Source organism: Staurois parvus, unplaced genomic scaffold (assembly GCF_062004578.1).
Source record: "Staurois parvus isolate SC_StPar_1 unplaced genomic scaffold, SC_StPar_1.0 ptg000354l, whole genome shotgun sequence".
Classification (NCBI taxonomy): domain Eukaryota; kingdom Metazoa; phylum Chordata; class Amphibia; order Anura; family Ranidae; genus Staurois; species Staurois parvus.
Genome location: NW_028318150.1, coordinates 1,955,424 through 1,965,276, shown reverse-complemented (window position 1 = coordinate 1,965,276; position 9,853 = coordinate 1,955,424). Strand labels below are relative to the sequence as shown.

Genomic DNA, 9,853 nt, shown 5'->3' with positions numbered 1-9,853 from the left:
TTGCTTTCAGAACCAACCGTGCTTAGGAGAGGTCTTCATTGCCTCAGAGTCACTAACTTTTTTGAGACAGATCATCACTTCAGTGTCACTGAACTTTCCCAACCTCACTGTAAATGTTTTTTACAGGGCTGGTTTGCATTCCCAGCACCAAACCCTTCACTTTTCACAGCACGGCCTTGGGACTGGCCATGGCAGAGTAAAAAATATTGAAAACTTGAATATTGAAAATTTTTATTATGCACTCAACCTGGGGCAAGGAACACACAGATCCACTTAGCCACAAGGCCTGCTGGACCACATGATGTGCACCGGTAAACAGTCCTCCACTTTTGAAGGGGAGCACAGAGTCTACCTGCGGTTTACGAGTGCTTGCACATAACCCTCAGGCACAATCGTTCCACCAGCTCTAGACTGCAATGAGCAACTTCCAAGCGTTATGGAATGGGGACTTGGCCATTGCTCTCAGATTATGCTGTGCATAAAGAGGTCTTCCTTGCCTCAGTGTCACTGAACTTTTTTGAGACCAATCATCATTTCAGCATTGCAGTAATGATAAACAAACAGAGGGCGCACTGGCCTAGTGCATTATTCTTTAAAATCATACATTTTATGTAAAATTAAGGTAAGTGTTATACTCACAAATGTCATAAAGGGGCAAATACATCTCACGAAAAAGCACAAACAGTCCGCAAATCATCAGTGTACAGAAACAATGAAACATATAAACGATGATGCGTTTCGAGGATTTGGCCTCTTCATCAGAACCTATTGAGCTAATAGCTGCTCCTGGACTGATATATGGTGTTAAATTAGAGCCACCAATCAGTCAAGGGGTGTCCCCAGACCACCCTATAGGCCAGTGGTTCTCAACCTGTGGGTCGCGACCCCTTTGGGGGTCGAACGACCCTTTCACAGAGGTCCCCTAAGACCATCAGAAAACACATATTTCCGATGTGTAAAGAGCAGCTACTGTGTAGAAAGCAGCTGCTGTGTTGAAAGCAGCTACTCTGTTAAAAGCAGCTACTGTGTTGAAAGCAGCAGTATTGGAGGTAAAACGACACTCATGAATTATAATTACTGGGTAAATAATTTTATGGTTGGGGGTCACCACAACATGAGGAACTGTATTAAAGGGTCACGGCATTAGGAAGGTTGAGAACCACTGCTATAGGCGGTGATTACGTCTGTACATCTGGAAACACCAAATGGCACCGCCAGCCACAGGTCCACTTAGCAACAAGGCCTGGTGGACAGCATGATGAGCAGTGGTAAGCAGTCTTCAACATCTGGAGGAGAGCACAGAGTCTCCGTACACTTTATGTGTGCTTGCACATAACCCTCACATGAAAGCTTTGGACCAGCTCTAGACCGCAATGAGCCACTTCCAAGAGCTATGGAATGGGGTCTGAGCCATTGCTCTCAGACCCATCCGCGCTTAGAGAGGTCGTCATTTCCTCAGTGTCACTGAACTTCTTTGAGACAGATCATCATTTTAGTGTCACTGAACTTTACAAATCACGATGTAAATACTTTTTACAGGCTAATTTTTTGTCCCATCTACCAACCCTCCTCTTTTTACAGCACGGGCTTGGGACCGGCCATGACAGAGTTAAAAATATTGAAAACTTGAATATTAAAAATTGTTCCTCATACCCCCAAACTGGGGCAAGGATAACATGGGTCCATGTAACCACAAGGCCTGGTGGATCACATGATGAACAGTGGTAAGCAGTCTTCCACATTTGGAGGGGAGCACAGTCCCCCTGCACTTTACGTGCACTTGCACATAACCCTCACACGCAAACTTTGGACCAACTCTAGACCGCAATGAGCAAATCCCAAGTGTTACGGAATGGGGCCTGGGCCATTGCTCATAGAACCAACCGTGCTTAGAGAGGTCTTCCTTGCCTCAGTGTCACTGAACTTCGAGACGGATCATAATTTCAGTGTCACTGAATCTTACAAATCACTCTGTAAACAGTTTGTACAGGGATGGTTTTCTGTCCCAGTACCCAACCCTCCTCTTTTCTCAGCATGGGCATAAGATCAGCAATGGCATAGTTAAAAATATTGAAAATTGTTCCTTATACCTCCAAACTGGAGCAAGGAACACAAAGATCAACTTAGCCACAAGGCCTGGTGGACCACATGATGAGCAGTGGTAAGCAGTCTTCCACTTTCATAGGGGAGCAAAGAATGCCCCTGAAGGTTACATGCGCTTGCAGATAACCTTCACATAGACTAGCTCTAGAAAGCAATGAGTAACATCCAAGTGTTATTGAATGGGGTGTGGGCCATTACTCTTAGAACCATCTGTGCTTAGAGAGTTTTTCAATGCCTCAGGGTCACTGAATTTCTTTGAGATGGATCATCATCTCAATGTCACTGAACTTGCCAAATCAATCTGTAAATATTTTTTAGAAGGCTGGTTTGCTGTCCCACCTACCCAACCCTCTTCTTTTCGCAGCATGGGCTTGGGACTAGCCATGGCAGATTTAAAAATATTGAAAACATGAGTAATAAAAAATGTTCCTTATATCCCCAAACTGGGCCAAGAACACACAGGTCCACTTAGCCACGAGGCCTGGTGGACCACATGATGAGCAGTGGTAAGCAGTCTTCCACTTTCAGAGGGGAGCATAGAGTCTGCCTCAATTGAAGAGTACTTGCACATAACCCTCACACACCACCTTTGTAATGGTTCTAAACCTTATAAAGCAACTTCCAAATGCTATGTAATGGAGTCTGCGCCATTGCTCTCAGAACCAACCGCACTTAAAGAAGTCTTCAATGCCTGTGTGTCACTGAACGTCTTTGAGAAAGATCATCATTGCAGTGTCACTGAACTTTCCAAATCACTCTGTAAATGGTTGTTAAACGGCTGGCTCTCATTCATAGCACCCCACCCTCCTCTTTTCACAGCATGGGTTTGAGACCGGCCAAGGCAGAGTTAAAAATATTTTTCTTATACTTAAAACTGGGGCATGGAACACACAGGTTCACTTAGACACAAGGCCTGGTGGACCACATGATGAGCAGTGGTAAGCAGTCTTTCATTGCTGTAGCAGAGCACAGAGTCACCCTGCACATTACATGTGCTTTCACATAACCCTCACGTGCAGCCTTTGGACCAGCTCTAGACCGCAATGAGCAAATTCCAAGTGTTATAGAATGGGGTCTGGGCCATTGCTCTTAAAACAAAAGGTGCTTAGAGAGGTCTTCCTTGCCTCAGTGTCACTGAACGTCTTTGAGACGGATCATCATTTCAGTGCAACTGAACTTTCCAACTCACTCTTTAAATATTTTTTAGAGGGTTGGTTTCCTTTCCACCATGGCAGAGTTAAAAATATTGAAAACATGAATAGTAAAAATTGTTCCTTATACCCCCCAAACTGGGGAAAAGAACACACAGGTCCAATTAGACACAAGGCCTGGTGGACCACATGATGAGCAGTGGTAAGTGGTCTTCCACTTTCAGAGGGGAGTAGAGAGTCCCCCTGAATTTAAGAGTACTTGCACATAACCCTCATGCACAACCTTTGGAATGGCTCTTAACATTAATAAGCAACTTCCAAATGCTATGGAATGGGATCTGCGCCATTCCTCTCAGAACCAACTGCTCTTAGAGAAGTCTTCAATGCCTTGGTGTCACTGAACGTCTTTGAGAAAGATCATCATTGCATGTCACTGAACTTTCCAGATCACTCTGTAAATGGTTTTTGCAGGACTGGTTTGCATTCCCAGCACCCCTCCCTCCTCTTTTCACAGCAAGGGCTTGGGACCGACCATAGCAGAGTTAAAAATATTTTTCTTACACCCCAAACTGGGGCATGGAACACATAGGTTCACTTAGCCACAAGGCCTGGTGCAGCATATGATGAGCAGTGGTAAGCAGTCTTCCATTGCTGAAGGAGAGCACAAAGTCCCCCTGAACTTGCACATAACCTTCACTCTCAACCTTTGGACTAACTCTAGACCGCAATTAGGAAATCCCAAGTGTTATGGAATGTGGTCTGGGCCATTGCTCTTTGAACCAACCGTGCTTAGAGAGGTTTTCCTTGCCTCAGTGTCACTGAACTTCTCTGAGACGGATCATCATTTCAGTGTCACTGAACTTGCCAAATCACTCTGTAAATATTATTTAGAGGACTGGTTTGCTGTCCACCTATCCTTCCTTCCTCTTTTCTCAGCATGGGCTTGGGACTAACCATGGCAGAGTAAAAAATATTGAAAACATGAATAGTAAAAATTGTTCCTTATACCACTAAACTGGGGCAAGGAACACACATGTCCACTTAGCCACAAAGCTTGGTGGACCACATGATAAGCAGTGGTAAGTAGTCTTCCACTTTTGGAGGGGAGTAAAGAATCCCCCTGAACGTTACGTGCGCTTGCACATAAGCTTCATGCGCAACCTAGACCACAATGAACAAATTCCAAGTGTTATGGAATGGAGTCTGGGCTATTGCCCTTAGAACCAGCTGTGCTTAAAGAGGTTTTCTTTGCCTCAGTGTCACTGAACTTCTTTAAGACAGGTCTTCCACTTTCAGAGGACAGCATAGGGTCACCCTGAATTTAAAAGCACTTGCACATAACCCTCAAGCTCAACCTTTGGAATGGCTCTAAATCAGAAGACGCAACTTCCAAATGCTATGGAATAGGGTCTGCATCATTGATCTCAGAACGAAATGCTTTTAGAGAGGTCTTCCTTGCCTCATTGTCACTGAAGTTATTTGAGACGGATCATTATTTCAGTGTTATTGAACTTTTAAATCACTCTGTAAATATTTTTTAGAGGGCTGGTTTGCTGTCCACCTAATCAACCCTCCTCTTTTCACAGCATGGGCTTGGGACTAGCCATGGAAGAGTTAAAAATATTGAAAAAGAGTATTAAAATTTGTTCCTTATACCCCCAAACTGGGGCAAGGAATGAACAGGTCCACTTAGCCATAAGGCCTGGTGGACCATGCGATGAGCAGTGGTATGATGTCTTCCACTTTCGGAGGGGAACACAGAGTCCCCCTGAACGTTACGTGTGCTTGCACATAAGCTTCACGCGCAACCTTTGAACAAGCTCTAGACCACAATGCACAAATTCCAAGTGTTATTGAATGAGGTGTGGGCCAATGCTCTCACAACCATCTGCGCTTAGAGAGTTCTTCATTGCCTCAGGGTCACTGAATTTCTTTAAGACGGATCATCATTTCAGTGTCACTGAAATTTCCAAATAGTTTTTAAAGGGCTGGTTTCCTGTCCCACAACCCAACCCTCCTCTTTTCGGAGAATGGGCTTTTGGACTAGCCATGGCAGAGTTAAAAATATTTAAAACTTGAATTTTAAAAACTGTTCCTTATAACCCCAAACTGGGGCAAAGAACACACAGGTGCACTTAGCCAGAAGGCCTGGTGGAGCACATGATGAGCAGAGGAAAGCAGTCTTCCACTTTCGGAGGGGAGCAAAGAATCCCTCTGAATGTTACGTGCTCTTGCACATAAGCTTCACACGCAACCTTTGGACCCGCTCTAGACCACAATGAACAAATTCCAAGTGTTATGGAATGGTGTCTGGGCCATTGCTCTTAGAACCAACTGTGCTTACAGAGGTTTTCCTTGCCTCAGTGTCACTGTACCTCCTTAAGACAGATCATCATTTCAATATCACTGAACTTTCCAATCACTCTGTAAATATTTTTTAGAGGGCTGGTTTGCTGACCACCTCCCCAACCCTCCTCTTTTCGCAGCATGGGCATGGGACTAACCATGGGAGAGTTAAAAATATTGAAAACATGAATATTAGTAATTGATCCCAAACTGGGGCAAGGAACACACAGGTCCACTTAGCCACAAGGCCTGGTGGACCACACGATGAGCAATAGTAACAGTCTTCCCATCGCTCACCCTTGGCTATATCATATATAATATTAGTGTCATGTATTCACCGTCTGACACACAGTAAGTGGAAGGCACAGGCGTTGTGTTAATAAGTCCCTTCCATGCACCCTAGTGCCCACAGATCCTTTAGTAAAAATGTGGGAATCGGCTTCAGCAAATGCCCGCCCCTCCTCGGAAACCGCTACCATTTCTTCTTGTATCTGCTGGACAGCTGTGCTGTATAAACACATGAGCGGCGAGTGTGACTTGTGTCCTTACAGGAGAGCAGCTAAATCTTGTCACTCTCCTGCCAGGCCAGCTTCCAACTGAGAGACCCTCAGTGCAGCAGGCTGATAAAGTAGCGTGGCCTCGCCCCTAAGCTCATGGCTCCACCTTTCACCACAGCAGGTCCCCGCCCCCAGCACAGCTCTGAAGGAACGGCACTGGTATGTCGTTCCTTCAGAGCGCCTGAGCTGGCTTTAGGAACAAGAGAATATCTCTTAAACAGTTTTAGGATATATTCATTTTACCTTTATTATAAGCTTACCTGTAAACGTAAAAAACGAATTTACTATCACTTGCCTACAAATGAAACAGCCTGGCAACACGCAGAGTCTGCCCAACTCAATCATGGCTACCAACACCCTGCATCACCAAGCGGCCTGTAATGAGAGAGGGATGCACAGTCACATGGCCAGCTTCGCCCCTCCCACTGAAATTACCGGGGAAGTCCCGGCTGTGGGGCCTTGTGAGTATACGAAGTGCGGCTAGAGACCGAGGACAGCGAGACGTGAGCGGCGAGAAGAGGTGTGTGACTTCATGACATTGGGATATCCGCGGATAGTGCAGCGCCCAGCTCCTCTCCGGGCTGACCCTGACTGGGAACCTTCCAGCCTTCATTGTTACATAGCCAGTCCGTTCTCTTAGAGCGACTACGTAGTAGACTTGTGTGTGAGTACATGGTAGTCACTGTGGAGAACACAGAGCTAGGTGTGCAGTGTGGGAGAACACAGAGGTAGGTGTGCAGTGTGGGAGAACACAGAGGTAGGTGTGCAGTGTGTGAGAACACAGAGGTAGGTGTGCAGTGTGTGAGAACACAGAGGTAGGTGTGCAGTGTGTGAGAACACAGAGGTAGGTGTGCAGTGTGTGAGAACACAGAGGTAGGTGTGCAGTGTGTGAGAACACAGAGGTAGGTGTGCAGTGTGTGAGAACACAGAGGTAGGTGTGCAGTGTGGGAGAACACAGGTAGGTAGGAGAACACAGAGATAGGTATGCAGTGTGGGAGAACACAGAGGTAGGTAGGAGAGCACAGAGGTAGGTATGCAGTGTGGGAGAACACAGGTAGGTGGGAGAACACTGAGGTAGGTATGCAGTGTGGGAGAACACAGATGTAGGAAGGAGAACACAGAGGTAGGTATGCAGTGTGGAAGAACACAGAGGTAGGTATGCAGTGTGGGAGAGCACAGAGGTAGGTGTGCAGTGTGGGAGAACACAGAGGTAGGTATGCAGTGTGGGAGAACACAGAGGTAGGTGAGCACAGAGGTAGGTATGCGGTGTGGGAGAACACAGAGGTAGGTGAGCACAGAGGTAGGTATGCGGTGTGGGAGAACACAGAGGTAGGTAGGAGAACACAGAGGTAGGTATGCAGTGTGGGAGAACACAGAGGTAGGTAGGAGAGCACAGAGGTAGGTATGCAGTGTGGGAGAACACAGGTAGGTGGGAGAACACTGAGGTAGGTATGCAGTGTGGGAGAACACAGATGTAGGTAGGAGAACACAGAGATAGGTATGCAGTGTGGGAGAACACAGGTAGGTAGGTGTGCAGTGTGGGAGAACACAGAGATAGGAGAACACAGGTAGGTATGTAGTGTGGAAGAACACAGAGGTAGGTGAGCACAGAGGTAGGTATGCAGTGTGGGAGAACACAGGTAGGTAGGAGAACACAGAGGTAGGTATGCAGTGTGGGAGAACACAGAGGTAGGTATGCAGTGTGGGAGAACACAGAGGTAGGAGAACACAGAGGTAGGTATGCAGTGTGGGAGAACACAGAGGTAGGAGAACACCGAAGTAGGTATGCAGTGTGGGAGAACACAGAGGTAGGTATGCAGTGTGGGAGAACACAGGTAGGTAGGAGAACACCGAAGTAGGTATGCAGTGTGGGAGAACACAGGTAGGTAGGAGAACACCGAGGTAGGTATGGAGTGTGGGAGAACACAGAGGTTCCCTGTTCTATCATGCAGCTGTGCTCTCTATGTACAACACACATACACACCCCTCTGTTACTTTCGTTTATGTGGAAAGGACAGCACAGGGTGCAGTGCCAAGTGTCCATAGAGCACCCCCTGCCTGTGCCTTGTCTTCTACCACTCCCTTCACACACCCAGACAGAGCCATACTATGGAAGAGTACATTATTATACAGGATTTATTTAGAGCCAACAGTTTGCTCAGCACTTTACAATATATACAATTTTTTACACAGCAACAATACAGTTCAATACTGCTCCTTGAAACTTACAATCTATGAGATCCATATTAACCACTTGCCCTCCTGAGGATTTACCCCCCTTAATGACCAGGCCTCTTTTTGCTACTCGGCGCTGCACTAATTCAACTGATAATTGCGCAGTCATGCAATGCTGCACCCAAACAAAATTTACGTCCTTTTTTTCACACAAATAGAGCTTTCTTTCAGTGGTATTTGATCACCTGTGCGCTTTTTATTTTTCACGCTATAAACAAAAAAAGACCAAAAATTTTGAAGAAAAACGATATTTTTTACTTTCAGCTATAAAAAATATATAGTAAACTCAAAGTTGGTTATAAATTTAGGCCAAAATGTATTCTGCTACATGTTTTTAGTGGAAAAAAAATCCTAATAAGTGTATATTGATTGCTTTGTGTGAACGTTATAGCGTCTACAAACTATGGTATAGATACTGCAATTTACGCCATTTTTTTGCTATACAGCGCTGCGCTAGTTTAACGAACAATTGTGCGGTCATGCAATACGGTACATAAATGAAATTTGTCTTTTTTTTTTTCCACACAAATAGAGCCTTCTTTTGGTGGTATTTGATCGCCTGTGCGGTTTTTATTTTTTGCGCTATAAAAAAAAGTCTGACAATTTTGAGAAAAAAAAACAATATTTTGGACTTTTTTTGCTATAAAACATGTACAGTAAAAAAAAATTTAAAATTAAATTTCGACCAAATTGCATTCTGCGACATGTCTTTGCTAAAAAAAATCCCAATACGTGTAAATTGGTTTACATGAAAGTTATAGCGTTTACAAATGGCAGTAAAGATACTGGGATTTTTTTTTTTTTACTAATAATGGTGGCGATCAGTGACTTATGGCAGGACTGCGGCGGACATTCTGACACTGGGGGGGGAACTGACTTGGGGTCACTGACATCCCCAGTGACACCAATACAGTGATCAGTGCAAAAAAAACCACTGACACTGTACTAATGGCACTGGGGAGGAAGGGGTTAACTTTTTTATTTACTGAAAGGGTTAACTGTGTGAGGGGAGTGTTTTACTAGGGGGCGGGGGTGTGTACTGCAGGGGGGGACGACCACAGCTGATTGGGAGAGAGAAACTCTTCTCTACTGCTCAGCATGTCAGGAGCTGACAGGGAACTGACAGAGAGCAGAGCTACTGCAGCCCTGCTCTCTGTCAGTGATTGCCGCTAATCGGCGGGACACAGTCGGTAACAACCGGCTGTGACCTGGCGACTGACATCCGCGGCCATGATCAGCAGGACAGGTAGGGCGGTGGAGCATCTCGTGCATGCCCTCTACCTGTTTTGCAAACACACATTTTAAAACGTGGTTTTGCCCAGCCGTGCCGCCCTGCCAGTGTATTTCTACAGTGGCTGGGCGGCATGTGGTTAAAGGGGAGTTCCACTCACGCTGTCAAAAAATAAGTCAGCATCTACAAAAACTGTAGCTGCTGACTTTTAAAAAAACACACACCGGTCC

The 9,853-nt window shown here is 45.6% G+C and overlaps 1 protein-coding gene across 1 annotated transcript in view; it reads left to right on the top strand.

Moving 5' to 3' along the window:
* Positions 1–6,574: 6,574 nt before the first annotated feature.
* The window catches only part of YTHDC2 (YTH N6-methyladenosine RNA binding protein C2), a 173,449-nt gene continuing 170,170 nt past the window's right edge, over positions 6,575–9,853 (top strand). The window contains exon 1 of the mRNA XM_089684728.1: positions 6,575–6,677. The gene's annotated coding sequence lies outside the window, so the exon portion shown is untranslated. The remainder of the gene's footprint in view (positions 6,678–9,853) is intronic.